General features: G+C 41.3%; 1 protein-coding gene across 3 annotated transcripts in view; it reads left to right on the forward strand.

The window, feature by feature from the left end:
- The window catches only part of kif2a (kinesin family member 2a), a 146,868-nt gene that overhangs the window by 10,394 nt on the left and 119,597 nt on the right, over window positions 1-16,877 (forward strand). The window lies entirely within an intron of this gene.

A 16,877-nucleotide genomic window follows, 5' to 3' on the forward strand; every position in this document is an offset into this window, starting at 1 on the left:
ACGAATGGACTGAAGGATCTGTTTTCTGTGCTGTACTACTCTGACTCTATCTTCATCTCAATCTTAAAATGGCACTCCTTTATTCTCACACTGTATACTCTAACCCTAGACTCTCCCATGAAAAAAAATCCTTTCAGTATTTATCCTGTCAAGCCTCATAAGAATCTTTCTTGTTTCAATAAGATCACCTCACTTTTTGCTTATAAGACAATCCCTCCATACCTGATATCATCCTAGTGAACCTTCTGAAGTCAGATGTGTAGTGGAGCACTCTCCACTTGCTTGGATGGGTGCAGCTTCAAGAACACTTGAGAAGCTCCACACCATACAGGACAAAGCAACCCATTTGATTTGATACTGCAGCCAACACCTTAAAAAAATACACTCTCTTCCGTACCAATCCACAGTGGCAGTACTGTGTATCTTAAAACAATTATACTCCACTAGGTGCAGTTGCCTTTAGACACGGGAGCAGAGACAGGTAATTCAGATATCATGGTTCATCTGCTAAAATCTCCACTTCACTTTCTTACTTTATCCCCATATCCCTGATTGATTTAAAACCCTGTCAATTTTGATTATGTTCAACTATCCAACTTCACCAGTCCTCTGTATAAAGAATTTCACAAAATCCATACCCTCAAAGAGAAGAAATTCCTTCTCATTCGTTTTAAATATGTATGCCCCTGATAATGTGTATAGGGTATGAGCAGGCAGGGAAAGAGTTAAGTTCTGTGTTTTGTGATGCGAGAGGTTCAGCTGAGCATGACTCAGATCAGATAAAAACTTGCAGTTAATAGTGGGGTGCTGGAGACAAAGGTTGGGTTAACAAGGTAGAAAAACATTCATTATGTAGAGCCATTTAACAATATTGGAAGCATTCAGGGTGTAAGGTCAGGTGAAAAGTATTCATTATGTGAAGCCAGTTAAGATTAAGAACATTCATTGTGTAACAGCAGATGGCTTAATCTTTACTGTTCATGCTTGCTGATTGTAATGGTTACCCCAATCAATATGTATGCTGCCTTATCTGAATGCCCCTCCCCTGTACAATGACTATATAACTCATTAAGAACCTGCTCTTCCAGGGAAGACTGGGAACTCATGGTTCCGTGCACGTAGGCGATCATTCTCTGTCTCTCTCTGTCTCTCTCTGTCTCTCTCTGTCTCTCTCTGTCTCTCTCTGAACGTCTTGATTTGACTGAGGGGAAACTGGACGACACCCACACCTGTATTCTGACCTCTGGCCCTAGACTCTCCTACATTGGGAAACAATCTTTCAGCATCTACCCTTAAAGCCCCCAAAGAATCTTCTATGTTTAAATAAGGTCAACTATCATTCTTCTAAATTTAAAGGAGTACAGGCTCTACCTACTCAGTCTTTCCTTCATAAGAAAGTCCTGCCACATCTGATATCAACCCAGTGAACCTTCTCTCAATACCATCTCTCCTTGGATAAAAGCCCAAAACTCTGCACAGTGTTCCAGCTATGGTTGACTAGAATCTGATATAGCTTTCGCAAAATGTCTTGACCTTTACTCCATTTCTTTTCAAATAAAGGCCAACACATAATTTGCTGTCCCTGAATGTGGATGTTAGCTTTTTCTGATTTGTGTATGAGTTCTGTAGTTTTCTAATGTCTTTCTCCATTTAAATAACATGTAGCTCCTCCATTTTTCCTGCTAAACTACAAATACTTGCGTTTTTCTACATTGCATTCATCTGCCAAGTTTTTGTCCACTAGCCTAACCAGTCTACATTCTTCTTCCAGCTCTTTGTTATACCCTCACCACTTGCCTTCCCATTCCCTATTTTTGTTTCATCTGCAAATTTGGCTATAGTACATTCACTTTCTCCATCCAAGTCATTACAATTATTGTAAATAATTGTGGTCCCAGTTCTGATCCCTGTCACATGCCACTAATTACAAGTTGCCATCCTGAAAATGAGCCTCGTGTCCCAACTCTGTCTTCTATTAGTCAGCCAGTCCTCTGAGACCACAGGTCCTTGTTTTATTAAGTAGTCTAATGTGAGCTTCTGTCTCAAATGCCTTCTCTATTGCATCCAGTGCTTTCCTTTTATCTGTCCTGCTTGTTACTTCCTCAAGGGTGATGGCACAATGATTAACACTGCTGCCTCACAGCACCAGGTTTGATTCCAGCCATGGGCAAATGTCCACGTGGAGCCAGTACATTTTGTTAATGTCATTAATGGTTGGTTGGTCTGATTGGGATACTTCTGGATGATTGGTGGCAGATTCAATGAACCATGTGGCAGCTTTCTGCACTGTAAGGATTCTATAATGCTACAATTCTATGATTCAAAGAATTCACCTAAATTTCTCAGGCACGTAGATCAGTGAAAGTGTGCTGACTCTGCTTGGTCATAATATATATTTCTAAATGTTCTGCTGTTATTATCCTCTACAATAAACTTGAACATTTTCCCAATGGCAGGCATTAAGTGGCATAGTGAAGTGTTTTTTTTTTGTCTTTTTTTTATCCTTTCTAAATAAAGGAATACGTTGTCGGTTTTTCAACCCTCTGGGACTTTTCCAGAAGCTAACTAGCTGGGCCAATTTTTATTGCTAATTCAGGGTTGATCTTGAGAGCGTGGTGGTGAGCTACCTTCTTGAATTGCTGCAGTTCATTGCTTGTTGCACAGTTCCATTATGGAGCATTTTGGTTGGAATTTCTGGGCCCATTATGTAGAGATTTGAGAAGATGTTTTATGAATAAGAGTATCTGAATAAACACTGATTTTGAGCATCATAACACATTCCAGTGAAATTTTATGAAGTTTCATTCCCTGATGTCTTGCCACTGGTTTATGATAAATAGATTTTAGGTTTCGGATGAAGGTGCCTTTATTTTTGTTTTGATATGCTTAAACAGTAGGTACGATTTTGGTTATAAACCTTGATGAAATCAATGTTTAAGTTGATGCAATAGATTTTCGACCTTTTTTTTAAACAAGGCATGTACAACTTATGTACATGCGGAACAGGAGCAGGATCATTTGGCTTCTTGATTCTGCTCCACTATTCGAGAAGATCATGGCTGCTCTGTTTGTGTTCCGAATTCCCCACTACCACGTACTGCTGAAATCCTTGTTTAGCAAGGTTCCATCTGCTTCTGTCTTTAAAAGTATTCAATAGAACTGCTTCTACTGCCTTCTGAAGCAGAGTTCCAAAGTGTACTAACCTTCTGAGGAAAAAGAATTCTCCCCATATCTGCCTAAAAGGAAGGCCTTTAATTTTGAAACAGTGTCCTCTTGTGTTCGACTCATCTACAAGTGGTTAACGTTATTTATATGTCCACTTTGCAAGGAACATTTTCAGGATCCTACACAGTTGAATCGACTTACTGCTCACTTTTCGAGACTGAAGTGTAAATAAGCCCACCTGCAGTTGAGAATGTATGTAGGGTATAAACTGGCAGGGAAATTTACAGAGACTATCACAAGATCTTTTCTCCTATTAGTACCTTTCTTATCCAACCTCTTTGGGATGTTTACAGTGCCCTCCACCATGAAAACTGGAGCAAAATGTTGATTTTAAACTATTTGCTGTTTGCAGCTTCCCTGCTATCAATTCCCAGTCGCATCTTACAGTTGAGAATGTGTATAGGATATAAGCAGGCAGGGAAAGAGTTCATTTGAGTTTTGTGAAACCAGATGTTCAGCTGAGCATGACTCAGATCAGATAAGAACGTGCAGTTAAGAATGGCGTGCTGGAGGCAAGGGTAACGGGTTAACAAGGTGCAAAAACATTCATTATGTCGAGCCATTTAACAAGATGAGGTAGCGTTCGGTATGTAACATCAGTTAACAAGGTGAAAAGTATCCATTATATGAATACAGTTAACAAGGTTAAGAACATTCATTGTTTAACAATAAAGGGCTTGGCCTCTGCTATTGATACTCGTTGATTGTAACAGTCACCCAATTAATGTTTGTTTGCCCTATCTGGATGCTTCTCCCTGTAAAATGACGATATAGTTCATTTGAGAAACTGCTGATCCAGAGAAGACAGAGAACTCATGTCTCTGTGCACATGGGTGATTGTTCTCTCTCCATCCATGGCCCAGAATAAAGATGAAGGAGGTCAAACTACACTGTGTCTCTGAGCATTTTGCTTCGACTGAAGGGGGGTTGGGATAATACAGTTTTGCAATTTGTTGAAACTCTCCTAGAACCCAGTGAGTATTTCAGCAAATACCTCTACTATATCAGTAGCCACTTCCTTTAAAACCCTTGGATGCAAGTCATCAGGCCTTGGTGTTTTGTCTGCCTTCAGTCCTATTAGTTTAAGTACTTTGTCCTTCATTATAGAGTCATAGTCATAGAGATGTACAGTATAGAAACAGACTCTTTGGTCCAACCCGTCCATGCTGACCAGACATTCCAACCCAATTTAGTCCCACCTGCCAGCACCCGGCCCATATCCCTCCAAACCCTTCCAAATGCCTCTTAAATGTTGCAATTGTACCAGCCTCCACCACATCCTCTGGCAGCTCATTCCATACATGTACCACCCTCTGCGTGGAAAAAGTTGCCCCTTACGTCTCTTTTATATCTTTCCCCTCTCATCCTAAACCTATGCCCTCTAGTTCTGGACTCCCTGACCTCAGGGAAAAGACTTTGCCTATTTATCCTATCCATGTCCCTCATAATTTTGTAAATCTCTATAAGGTCACCCTTCAGCCTTCGACACTCCAGGGAAAACAGCCACAGGCTGTTCAGCCTCTCCCTGTAGCTTAGATCCTCCAATCCTGGCAACATCCTTGGAAATCTTTTCTGAACCCTTTCAAGTTTCACAACATCTCTCCAATAGGAAGGAGACCAGAATTGCACGCAATATTCCAACAGTGGCCTAACCAATGTCCTATACAGCCACAACACGACCTCCCAACTCCTGTACTCAATACCCTGACCAATAAAGAAAAGCATACCAAATGCCTTCTTCACTATCCTATTTACCTGCGATTCCACTTTCAAGGAGCTATGAACCTGCACTCCAAGGTCTCTTTGTTCAGCAACGCTCCCTAGCACCTTACCATTAAGTGTATAAGTCCTGCTAAGATTTGCTTTCCCAAAATGCAGCACCTCGCATTTACCTGAATTAAACTCCATCTGCCACTTATAGGCCCAACTGGTCCAGATCCTGTTGTAATTTGAGGTAACCCTCTTCACTCTCCACTGCACCTCCAATTTTGGTGTCATCTGCAAACTTACTAACTGTACCTCTTCTGCTCGCATCCAAATCATTTAGTAAATGGCAAAAATTAGAGGACCCAGCACCGATCCTTATGGCACTCCACTGGTCACAGGCCTCCAGTCTGAAAAACAACCCTCCACCACCACCCTCTGTCTTCTACCTTTGAGCCAGTTGGCTAGTTCTCCCTGTATTCCATTAGATCTAACCTTGCTAATCGGTCTCCCATGGGGAACCTTGTCGAACGCCTTACTGAAGTCCATATAGATTACATCTACTGCTCTGCTCTCATCAATCTCCTTTGTTACTTCTGCAAAAAATTCAATCAAGTTTGTGAGACATGATTTCCCTTGCACAAAGCCATGTTGACTATCCCAAATCAGTCCGTGTCTTTCCAAATACATGTACATCCTGTCCCTCAGGATTCCCTCCAACAACTTGCACACCACCAAAGTCAGGCTCACTGGTCTATAGTTCCCTGGCTTGTCTTTACTGCCCTTTTTAAACAGTGGCACCACGTTTGCCAATCTCCAGTCTTCTGGCATCTCACTTGTGACTATCAATGATACAAATATATCTCAGCAAGAGGCCCAGCAATCACTTCTCTAGCTTCCCACAGTGTCCTCGGGTACACCTGATCAGGTCCTGGGGATTTATCCACTTTTAATCGTTTCAAAACATCCACACTTCCTCCTCTGTAATCTGGACATTTTGCAAGATGTCACTATCTATTTCCCTGCAGTCTGTATCTTCAATATCCTTTTCCACAGTAAATACTGATGCAAAATATTCATTTAGTATACCCCCCCCCCATTTTCTGTGGCTCCACACAAAGACAGAGACTATCACAAGATCTTTCCTCCTATTAGCACCTTTCTTATCTGACCTCTTCAGGATGTTTACAGTGCCCTCCACCACAAAGATGGGAGCAAAATGTTCAATTTAAACTATTTGCTGTTTCCAATTCCCTGCTATCAATTCCCAGTCGCGTCTTCCAAGTTCCACACTCACTTTAGTTACCCTTTTCATATACAGTACTTATAGAAGCTCTTGCCATTTGCTTTTATATTTCATGCTAGTTTGCTTTCCTAACCAATTTTCTCCCTTTTTTTAAATTAGGTCTTTAGTCCTCCACTGCTGGTTCCTACAAATCCCAAGCCTCTAGACAGCCATTTAGTTTTGTCACTTTGTCTTCCTTAGTTTTTGATTTGGTTATTTTCCTTCATTACCTTTGTTAACCATGGCTGGTTCATCCTTTTGATCAAGTCTGTTGTTTTTTTTTTGTTGAAAAAAATTCTGTTGAGCGTTATGGAAGAATCTGCTAAAATGTCTGCCACCGCTCATCTATTGATCTTCTCTTTAGCCTGCTCTAGTCAACTCTTTCTTCATACCTCTGTAATTGTCTCTATTTAGGTTTCAAACCAGTGTTTTTAATTTATGTTTTTCTCCTTAAAACTTTATTTAAAATTCTACAATGTTGTGAATGCTACCCCCTATAAGATCTTTCACTGTGCAATCTCTTATGTCTTGTTGTATTCCATATTATTATCTGTGAAACAGCCTGTTCTTGGAGGATTGTGTAATGTACTGACATTCTCTCGAAATTTGTCTTCCATGTTAACCTTGCCCATTAAATGGTGGCACGGTGGCTCAGTGGTTAGCACTGCTGCCTCGCAGTACTAGGGTCCCAGGTTTGATTCCAGCCTCGAGTGACTGTCTGTGTGGAGTTTGCACATTCTTCCCGTGTCTACATGGGTTTCCTCCAGGTGCTCCGGTTTCCTCCCACTGTCGAAAGATGTGCAGGTCAGGTGAATTGGCCATGCTAAATTGCCCATGGTGTTAGGTGCATTAGTCAGAGGGAAATGGGTCTGGGTGGGTTACTTTTCGGAGGGTCTGTGTGGACTGGTTGGGCTGAAGGGCCTATTTCCACACTGTAGGGAATCTAATCTGAATTATCTAGCCAATATGTAAATTAAAGTCCCCCAGGACAAATGTAATATCCTTCTAAAATGTCTCCATTATTTCCTGCTTTATATTTTATCCTAAAGCGATACAACTTTTGGGAACTTATAGATTCCTCTCACCTGTGACTTCTTTATCTCGCTCTTCCTTGTATGCATTTAAACTGATTTCATATCTCAATCAATTGCACCTACGTCACTAGTCATCACAAAACCGATTGAATCATTTATCGAAATGCTACTCTACTTCCCTTGTTTGCCTATTCTTCTGGAACACTAAATACCTTTTGAATATTTGAGTTTCTAATCTTGGTCAATCTGCACTCTTATCTCTGTAATAGATGTCAAATCATATTCATTTCTTTCCATTTCCATTTCAACTTGCCTATCTTGTTATGAGTACGGCATGTGTTCTGATAACAACCTGAAACGTTGACATTTTATCATATACAGAACAACCTCGATTATCCAAACAGGACAGGCGGAGAGTATTTTGTTTGGATAATGGGTAACGTTTTATGGGACCTTGAGATCTTGTTTGGATAATCTGAAATTTGGATAATTTTGGCATTTGGATAACCGAGGCTGTTCTGTATTAATTTCTATTCCATTTTTCATCTCATTTGTTTCTGCCGTTTTCAGTCATGTTTTGATTGTTTTTGCCTCTTCACTATCCTGCACCTCTGCTCCCTTTGATTCTTTTTGATTTTTTTTGTGGAGTTTGCACATTCTCCCTGTGTCTGTGTGGCTTTCCTCCAGGTTCTCCGGTTTCCTCCCACAGTCCAAAAGATGTGCCGGTCAGGTGAATTGGCCATGCTAAATTGCCCATAGTGTTAGATGCTTTAGTCAGAGGGAAATGAGTCTGGGCGGGTTACTCTTCGAAGGGTCATTGTGGACTGGTTGGGCTGAAGGGCCTGTTTCCACACTGTAGGGAATCTAACCTAATCTTAAAAAAAACTAAACCCTCCCATTAATACTTTATTTAAAGCCCTATCTACCACCTCAACTGTATGATTTTGCCAGGATCCAAGACTGGTTTCAGCATGGTTCAGATGAAGCCCATCTCAATGGATCATTCTTTTTCCATAGTACAGTTGCTAGTTCCTTGTGAATCAAAACCCATTTCTCCCACACGAAACTTTGTGCCATGTGTTTATCCTCTAATCTTTTTCACCCTGTGCTAATTTGAATGTAGCTCAGGTAGTAACCCTGAAATTTATTATCTCCTGAATTCTGCTTTTTAACTTTAGCTTGAACGTTTTTAATTCCTTAGCTGAACCTTCTTTCCCAGTTCTCCCTATGTCTTTGGTACCTATATATGTCAAGGCAGCTGGATCCTTCCTCTCCCACTCAAAGTTCCTCCCCATCTCAGAAGAGATGTCATGAGTCTTGTCACCAGTTTAGGAACACAGGCTTTGGTACTCTTTTACAGTGTCTTCAGCTCAGACTGGTTCATCTACCCTGAGTTGAAATTCCTCAAGAACCGACACTCGCTATAGATGCGTTCACTATGGATCACACCTATGTCACCAACTCCAACACATCACCTGCCCATCCATCTTTATTCAATTTACTTAATTAATTTGGATGTTAACTACTTTAGAGGTGAATTTCCTAAGTCTGCTGTTCAGCTGTAAGAGCATCATTTTTTAAGCCACTTAGTGAGTCAAAATGGATTGGAAGATCCACCAATCAGTTTGTTTTCCTGTGATATCACACTTCAACTCTTGTTAGATGGAAACAGGTTGTAGGGGCTCGATGCCACTGTTTTTTTTAATCTTTGGATGTTGACCTTCTTGTGCAGGTCTGCCCTCGTGGTCTATTTCACAGTGATGTTGACTTGCTATACTCTGACTCCCCCAAGGCCAGTGTTTTCTAAGACTTCTGAGACTGCACCCATGAATCTTAACTACCTGTACAATTTCAGCTGTTATCAAGTGGCTGGATTCATTGAGCTGGTGTTCATTATTTCTAAGATACAATTTTTCTCAACTGTACCAAGCAAGTACTGTTCGTGAGCTTCCTTCACCCCAGTCTCAGCTGCTGTGAACTATTAATGGTCTGAAAACTGCTATCCTTTTTGTAATAGTACTTCTTTGAATTCTCCTGAGCTCCAAATGCCTGGAATCTGCTAACGGAACACTTTCTGCCTGGAATTACTTCCTATGCTTCAACCCACTCCCCGCTCCAAACTACCTCCAACTCCCATACCAGCAAACACCCAAATAAATCGAAACCAGAGAGCCTTTTAAAATCTCACCCAAGAGCAGTTAAATGCGTGGCTACAGGGATGGTGCAGGAGGGAGGGATTCCGGTTTCTGGACAACTGGGGTCCTTTCTGGGGAAGGTGGGACCTCTATAAAAAGGATGGGCTACACCTGAACCTGAGGGGCACCAGTATCCTTGGGGGGAGGTTTGCTAGTGCTCTTTGGGAGGGTTTAAACTAACTCCGCGGGGGCATGGGAACCAGGACTGTAGCTTTAGGGTACAGGACCTTGAGTGTAGGGAGGTTAGGAATAATGCAGCGATCTCTAAGGAGGGTGCCTGTAACCAGAAGGGTGGATTGAAGTGTGTATACTTCAATGCCAGAAGTATAAGGAATAAGGTAGGTGAACTTGCAGCGTGGGTTGGTACCTGGGACTTCGATGTTGTGGCCATTACAGAGACGTGGGTAGAACAGGGACAAGAATGGCTGTTGCACGTTCCAGGGTTCAAATGTTTTAGTAGGATCAGACATGGGGGTAAAAAAGGGGGAGGCGTGGCATTACTTGTCAAAGATAGTATCACAGCAGTGGAATGGACGATGGAAGAGGACTTGCCATCTGAGGTAGTTTGGGCTGAGGTTAGAAATAGGAAAGGTGAGGTCACCCTGTTAGGTGTTTTCTACAGGCCTCCTAATAGTCCTAGAGAAGTAGAGGATAATATTGCGAGGATGATTCAGGAAAAGAGTGAAGGTAGCAGGGTGGTTGTTATGGGGGACTTTAACTTCCCAGATATTGACTGGGAGAGCTATAGCTCGAGTTCATTAGATGGGTCGGTGTTTGTACAATGTGTGCAGGAGGGTTTCCTGACACAATATGTCGACAGGCCAACAAGAGGGGAGGCTATATTGGATTTGGTTCTAGGTAATGAACCAGGCCAGGTGTTAGACTTGGAGGTAGGTGAGCACTTCGGGGACAGTGACCACAACTCGGTGACTTTTACTTTAGTGATGGAGAGGGATAATCGTGCGCCGCAGGGCAAGAGCTATAGCTGGGGGCAGGGAAATTATGATGCAGTGAGGCATGACTTAGGATGTGTGGATTGGAAAAACAGGCTTCAAGAGAAGAACACTAATGAGATGTGGGGATTGTTCAAGGAGCAGCTACTGCGTGTCCTCGATAGGTATGTACCAGTCAGGCATGGTGTAAAGGGCCTTGTGAGGTAGCCGTGGTTTAGTAAGGAATTGGTGTCCCTTGTGAAAGGGAAGAAGGCGGCATATGTAAAGATGAGGCGTGAAGGTTCAGTAGGGGCGATTGAGAGTTATAAGGTAGCCAGGAAGGAGCTAAAGAGGGAGCTAAGAGAAGCGAGAAGGGGACATGAAAAGTCTTTAGCTGGTAGGATTAGGGAAAACCCAAAGGCTTTCTATAGGTATGTCAAGAATAAAAGGATGACTAGGGTAGGTATCGGTCCAGTCAAGGATAGTAGTGGGAAGTTGTGTGTGGAGGCGGAAGAGATTGGAGAGACATTAAATCAGTACTTTTCATCAGTATTCACTCAGGAACAGGACACTGTTGCTGATGTGAATATGGAGTCACAAATAATTAGAATGGATGCCCTGGAAATATGCAGGGAAGAGGTTTTGGGAATATTGGAAAGGATGAATATAGATAAGTCTCCTGGGCCTGATGGCATTTACCCCAGGATCCTATGGGAAGCTAGGGAGGAGATAGCAGAGCCATTGGCCTGGATTTTTATGTCGTCATTGTCAACGGGAATAGTACCAGAGGACTGGAGGATAGCGAATGTGGTCCCATTGTTCAAGAAAGGGAGTAGGGATAGCCCTAGTAACTATAGGCCAGTGAGTCTGACTTCAGTGGTGGGCAAAGTCTTAGAGAGAATGGTAAGGGATAAGATTTATGAATAACGTGATCAGGGATAGCCAGCATGGTTTTGTGAAGGGCAGGTCGTGCCTCACAAACCTTATTGAGTTCTTTGAGAAGGTGACTAAGGAAGTGGACGAGGGTAAAGCAGTAGATGTTGTGTATATGGATTTTAGTAAGGCGTTCGATAAGGTTCCCCATGGTAGGCTAATGCTAAAACTACGGAGATATGGCATTGAGGATACATTAGAGGTTTAGATTAGGAATTGGCTGGCTGGAAGGAGACAGAGGGTAGTAGTTGATGGATTATGTTCATCTTGGAGCGCAGTTACTAGCGGTGTACCACAAGGATCTGTTTTGGGACCATTGCTTTTTGTTATCTTTATAAATGATCTAGAGGAAGGACTTGAAAGCTGGGTAAGCAAGTTTGCGGATGACACAAAAGTCGGTGGAGTTGTGGATAGTGAGGAAGGAAGTGGTAGGTTACAGCGGGATATAGATAAGTTGCAGAGCTGGGCGGAAATGTGGCAAATGGAATTCAATGTAGCTAAGTGCGAAGTCGTTCACTTTGGTAGGAATAACAAGATGATGGATTACTGGGCTAATGGTAGGCTACTTGGTAGTGTGGATGAGCAGAGGGATCTTGGTGTCCATGTACACAGATCTCTGAAAGTTGCCACCCAGGTAAATAGTGCTGTGAGGAAGGCATATGGTGTACTGGGCTTTATTGGCAGAGGAATTGAGTTGCGGAGTCCTGAGGTCATGTTGCAGTTGTATAAGACTCTGGTGAGGCCTCATCTGGAGTATTGTGTGCAGTTTTGGTCGCCATACTATAGGAAGGATGTGGAGGCATTGGAACGAGTGCAGAGGAGGTTTACCAGGATGTTGCCTGGAATGGTAGGAAAATCTTATGTGGAAAGGCTGAGGCACTTGGGGTTGTTCTCATTGGAGAAGAGAAGGTTTAGGGGAGATCTGATAGAAGTGTATAAGATGATTAGGGGTTTAGATAGGGTAGATACTAAGAACCTTTTACCGCTAATGGAGTCAGGTGTTACTAGGGGACATAGCTTTAAATTAAGGGGTGGTAGGTATAGGACAGATGTTAGGGGTAGATTCTTCACACAGCGGGTTGTGAGTTCATGGAATGCCCTGCCCGTATCAGTGGTGTACTCTCCTTTATGGTCATTTAAGCGGGCATTGGATAGGCATTTGGAAGTTATTGGGCTAGTATAGGTTAGGTAGGATTCGGTCGGCGCAACATCGAGGGCCGAAGGGCCTGTACTGCGCTGTATCCTTCTATGTTCTATGTTCTATGTTCAATTCAGCCATGACACCAATTCGTCTACTACCTTTACAGAATTTTTTTTGTTCTGATGAAGTAAATGTCTTTTCACTGAATGCTTTAAGCTAATTTAGCTGTTACTATGAAGTTCTGCTACTTTTTATTATAATAATAATAATTAATCCAAATCTCCAACTCCACAATCCCATCTATTGTTTCTGATCCTATCTTTCTAGTTGTTCAGCTATGTGAAGCAACATGACCCAAACTTTAATGTAATTGAGTAAAAAGACAATTCTGTGTTCATCTCATCCTATAAATTAGATATAATGCATGGGGTCACCGGTCTTCCATTATTGCTGGTAATTATTGATCGGAAATAAAACAACTGATTGGTATATATAAAATCTTTTGGTTAGTTTTAGGTGAGAATCTTTCTGAAGGAGTAAGAAATAGCAAGAGAAGGAAGTTCCTGGTGGGAATAATGTTTAGGGCACCTAACAGTATTTTTAAAAAAAAATGTACAGCATAGAACCGATTCTTCAGTCCACCATGTTGGCGTTGACCCCATACTATCCTAATCTAATCCCATCCACCTGCACCTGGTCCATATCCTTCTATTAACTGCCAGTTCATGTGTCTGACTAAATGCTTCTTAAATGTCGCTATTGTATCTCTTCTACTGCCTCCCCTGGCAGTAGGTTCCAGGCACCTACCACCCTCTACATTTTAAAAGAAAAAGCTTGCCTTTAAACTTTACCCTTCTCACCTTAAACCTGTGTCCCCTAGTATTTGATATTTCCACCCTGAGAAAAAGACTCTGACTATCCATCTTATCGGTGCCTTTTTAATTTTGTATACTTCTGTTAGGTTGCTTTCAGTGTCCAACACTCCAGCGAGAACAATCCAAATTTGTCCAACCTTCCCTCTTAGAGCCAATAGACTCCATTCCAGGCAATTTTCTGATAAATGTTTTTTTTTGCACCCTGTCCAAAGCCTCAACATCCTCCTACAGTGTGGCAATCAGAACTGCATGCACACTCCAAATGTGGCCTAACTAAAGTTTTACACAGTTGCAATATGACTTGCCAACTTTTATGCTCAATACGACAACCAATAAAGTCAAGCATCCTATACATCGCCTTTACTGCCTTATCCACTTGTGTTGCCATTTTCAGGGAGCTGTGGACTTGGACCCCAAGATCCCTCTCTTTATCAATGCTCCTAAGAGTCCTATCATTTATTGTAGATGTTCCTCTTGCATTTGACATCCCAAAATGCATCACTTAGCACTTGTCCATATTGAACTTCATCTGTAATTTCCTTGCCCAATTTTCCAACTTATTCATATCCTGCTGCATCATTTAATATCGTTCCTCACTATGCATAACTTTGCCAAGTTTTGTGTCATCTGAAAATGTATTAACTCGTCTACTGGCATTTTAACCCAAATCATTTATTTTACAGTCTGCAGCACTTCCAACCACCCATTCTTGCGGAACACTACTGGTCACAGACCTCTAGTCAGTAAAATACCTCTCCATAACTTCTATGACCAAGACAACATGCCAATTAACCACGGATCCCCTGTGATATAATCTCCTGAACTAGTCTAATGTGAGGGGATTTGTCAGATGCTTTAGCAATGTCCATATAGACAACATGCACTGTCTTTTCCTCATCAATCTTCTTTGTCACTTTCTCAAATGACATAATCTGTTTTGTGAGATAAGACCTTTCCTGAGCAAAACCATGTTGACGATCCTTATAAAATACATTCTTTTTCAAATGCAAGTAAATCCTATCCCTAATAATCTCCTCCTGAGTAGTTTCACAGTAGGGCACAGTATAAACATGGAAATACCGTGGGCTTGTAAGAAACCTACAACACCAATCATGGATGACTTTAATATGCGTATTGACTGGACTAACCAAATCAGCAAGGGCTCGCCTATAGAGAGAATTTATGTATTATATTAGAGATTTTTATTTTGGAGCACTGTGTTTGGGAAACAACCAGGGGACAAACTATTTTGTGTTTAGTATAATGAAATGAGATGGGATTAATTAATTACTTCACAGCATAGGAATTAGGGAACCGTGATTATAGCATACTTGAATTTCAAGTTCAGTCTAAGGGGGAGAAACTTGAGTCTCACACCAGTGCTCAGGCATTTTTAAAGAAAAAGTGTAATCACATAGGTATGAGGACAGATTTAGCTGCAGTGAGTTGGAACAAAAGACTAAAAGATAGGCCAGTTGATGTCCAGTGGCTGACATTTCAGGAGACATACAATTGCTCCCAATTAAAATACATTCCAGAGAGGAAGAAGGATTGAGCGAGTGAGAAAAAGTATTCATGACAAAGTGGTTGAAGATAATATAAGGGCTAAACCTAAGGCATACCAGATTGCAATGTTCAGTGGTAGGCTGGAAGATTGGGAAACATTTAGTGACTAACAAAAGTTTATTAGAAAAGCAATGAAAGCAAGGTTAATTATGGAAGAAAACTAGCACATAACGTAAGAATGGATAGCAAAAACTTCTCTGTGTATGAAAAGAAAGATAGTAACTGAAGTGAATATCGATCCCTTAGAAGACAAGTCTGGGTGGTTGATAGTGGGGAACACAAATGTCAGAGGCACTAAATTAATATTTTGCTTCAGTTTTCACAGTGGAGGGTACTGAAATCATCCCAGGGTTAATGGGTAATGCAGAGACTTTAGAAAAGGAGGAACCTAAAGTAATCGTGAAAGAAAGGGTGCTTGGCAAACTATTGGGATTAATGGCAGACACATCCCCAGGGCCTGATGGCCTCCATCCTAGGGTCTTAAAGGAACTGGCAGCAGAGACAGTAAATACATTGCTTATAATGTTCCAAAATTCTCTGATTCTTGAAATGTTCCAGTGGATTGAAAAATTGTGAACATAACGCCCTTATTCAAAAAGGAGAGAAGCATAAAGTAGGAAACTATAGACCAGTTAGTTTAACATCTATTGTTGGGAAATGTTTGGAATCCATTATTAAGAAAGTAGCAATGGATCATTTGAAAAGTCAAAATGAAATCTTTCAGAATCAGCATGGTTTTATTAATGGTAAATTGTGTTTGACTACTTTTGCTAGAGTTCTTTGAAGATGTAATAAACAAAATGGATAATTGGGATCCTTCCGAAGTGTGTATTTGGACTTTTTGAAGGCATTTCATATCATTCCACACAATTGGTTACTACACAAAATATGATCACATGGGATTAGTGGTAATTTATATTAGCTTGAATAGAGGATTGGCTAACTAACAGAAGCTGAGATAAATGAATCTTTTCTTGGTTGGCAAGTTGTGACTAGTGAAGGTACCAAAGAGTTTGATCTTTGGCTGCCAATTATGTACAATCTATGTTAATGAATTGGAAGCAATAATTTGCAGATTACATTAAAATAGATGGGAAAGTAACTTGTAACAAAGCAATAAGAAAGTTACAAATGGATAGGGATGGGTTAGGTGAATGGAGTTTAATGTGGATTATTGTGAGGCTATCCATTTTAGTTAGAACAATAAAATAGAACTTATCTAAAGGGAGAGAAAACTAGGTGTACTAGTGCCCTTTGTGCACAAACTGTAGAAAGCTAGTGTGCAGGTACCATGTAATGAAGAGGGCAAGTGGGACTTTGGCATTTATTGCTAAAGGAATGGAGTATAAAAGCAGGGAAGTCCCCAATTGTGCAAAGCATTGGTGAGACTGCATCTAGAATACTACGTGCATTTTTTTGTCCCCTTACATGAGGAAGGATACAATTGCACTGGGGAATGTTTACTAGATTAATTAAAGAGATGGAAGGATTGTCTTATGGGAGGAATTGAGCAGTTTATAAATATACTTTAGAGTTTAGGAGAATGCGAGGGTATGTAACTGAGGTCTATAAGATACTAAAAGGGACCAATGAAGTAGCCAAAAAGTGGATGTTTCCTCTTCAGCCATCTAGAACGAGTAGTCATAGCTTTACGCTAAAGTATTAAAACAAATGAAGAGGAATTACTTCTCTCAAGGTTGCAAATCTGTGGAATTCACTGCCTCAGAATGCAGTGGGTACTGGAACACTGCATAAATATGTGACAGATATTTAATTAGTAATGGGTTCAAGCATTATGGGGATTGGCAGGAAAATGGAGTTGAAGCTGAGATGAGGTCAGCCATCAAGGCAAAGAGTATGGTGCTGGAAAAGCACAGCTGGTCAGCCAGCATCTGAGGAGCAGGAGAGTTGACGTTTCGAGCGTAAGCTCTTCAGGAATGTGGGGATTCCCAAGGGGACTAGGAGATAAAATGGGAGAGGGTTGGGG

Source organism: Hemiscyllium ocellatum, chromosome 1 (genome assembly GCF_020745735.1).
Source record: "Hemiscyllium ocellatum isolate sHemOce1 chromosome 1, sHemOce1.pat.X.cur, whole genome shotgun sequence".
In the NCBI taxonomy this organism is placed as follows: Eukaryota; Metazoa; Chordata; class Chondrichthyes; order Orectolobiformes; family Hemiscylliidae; genus Hemiscyllium; species Hemiscyllium ocellatum.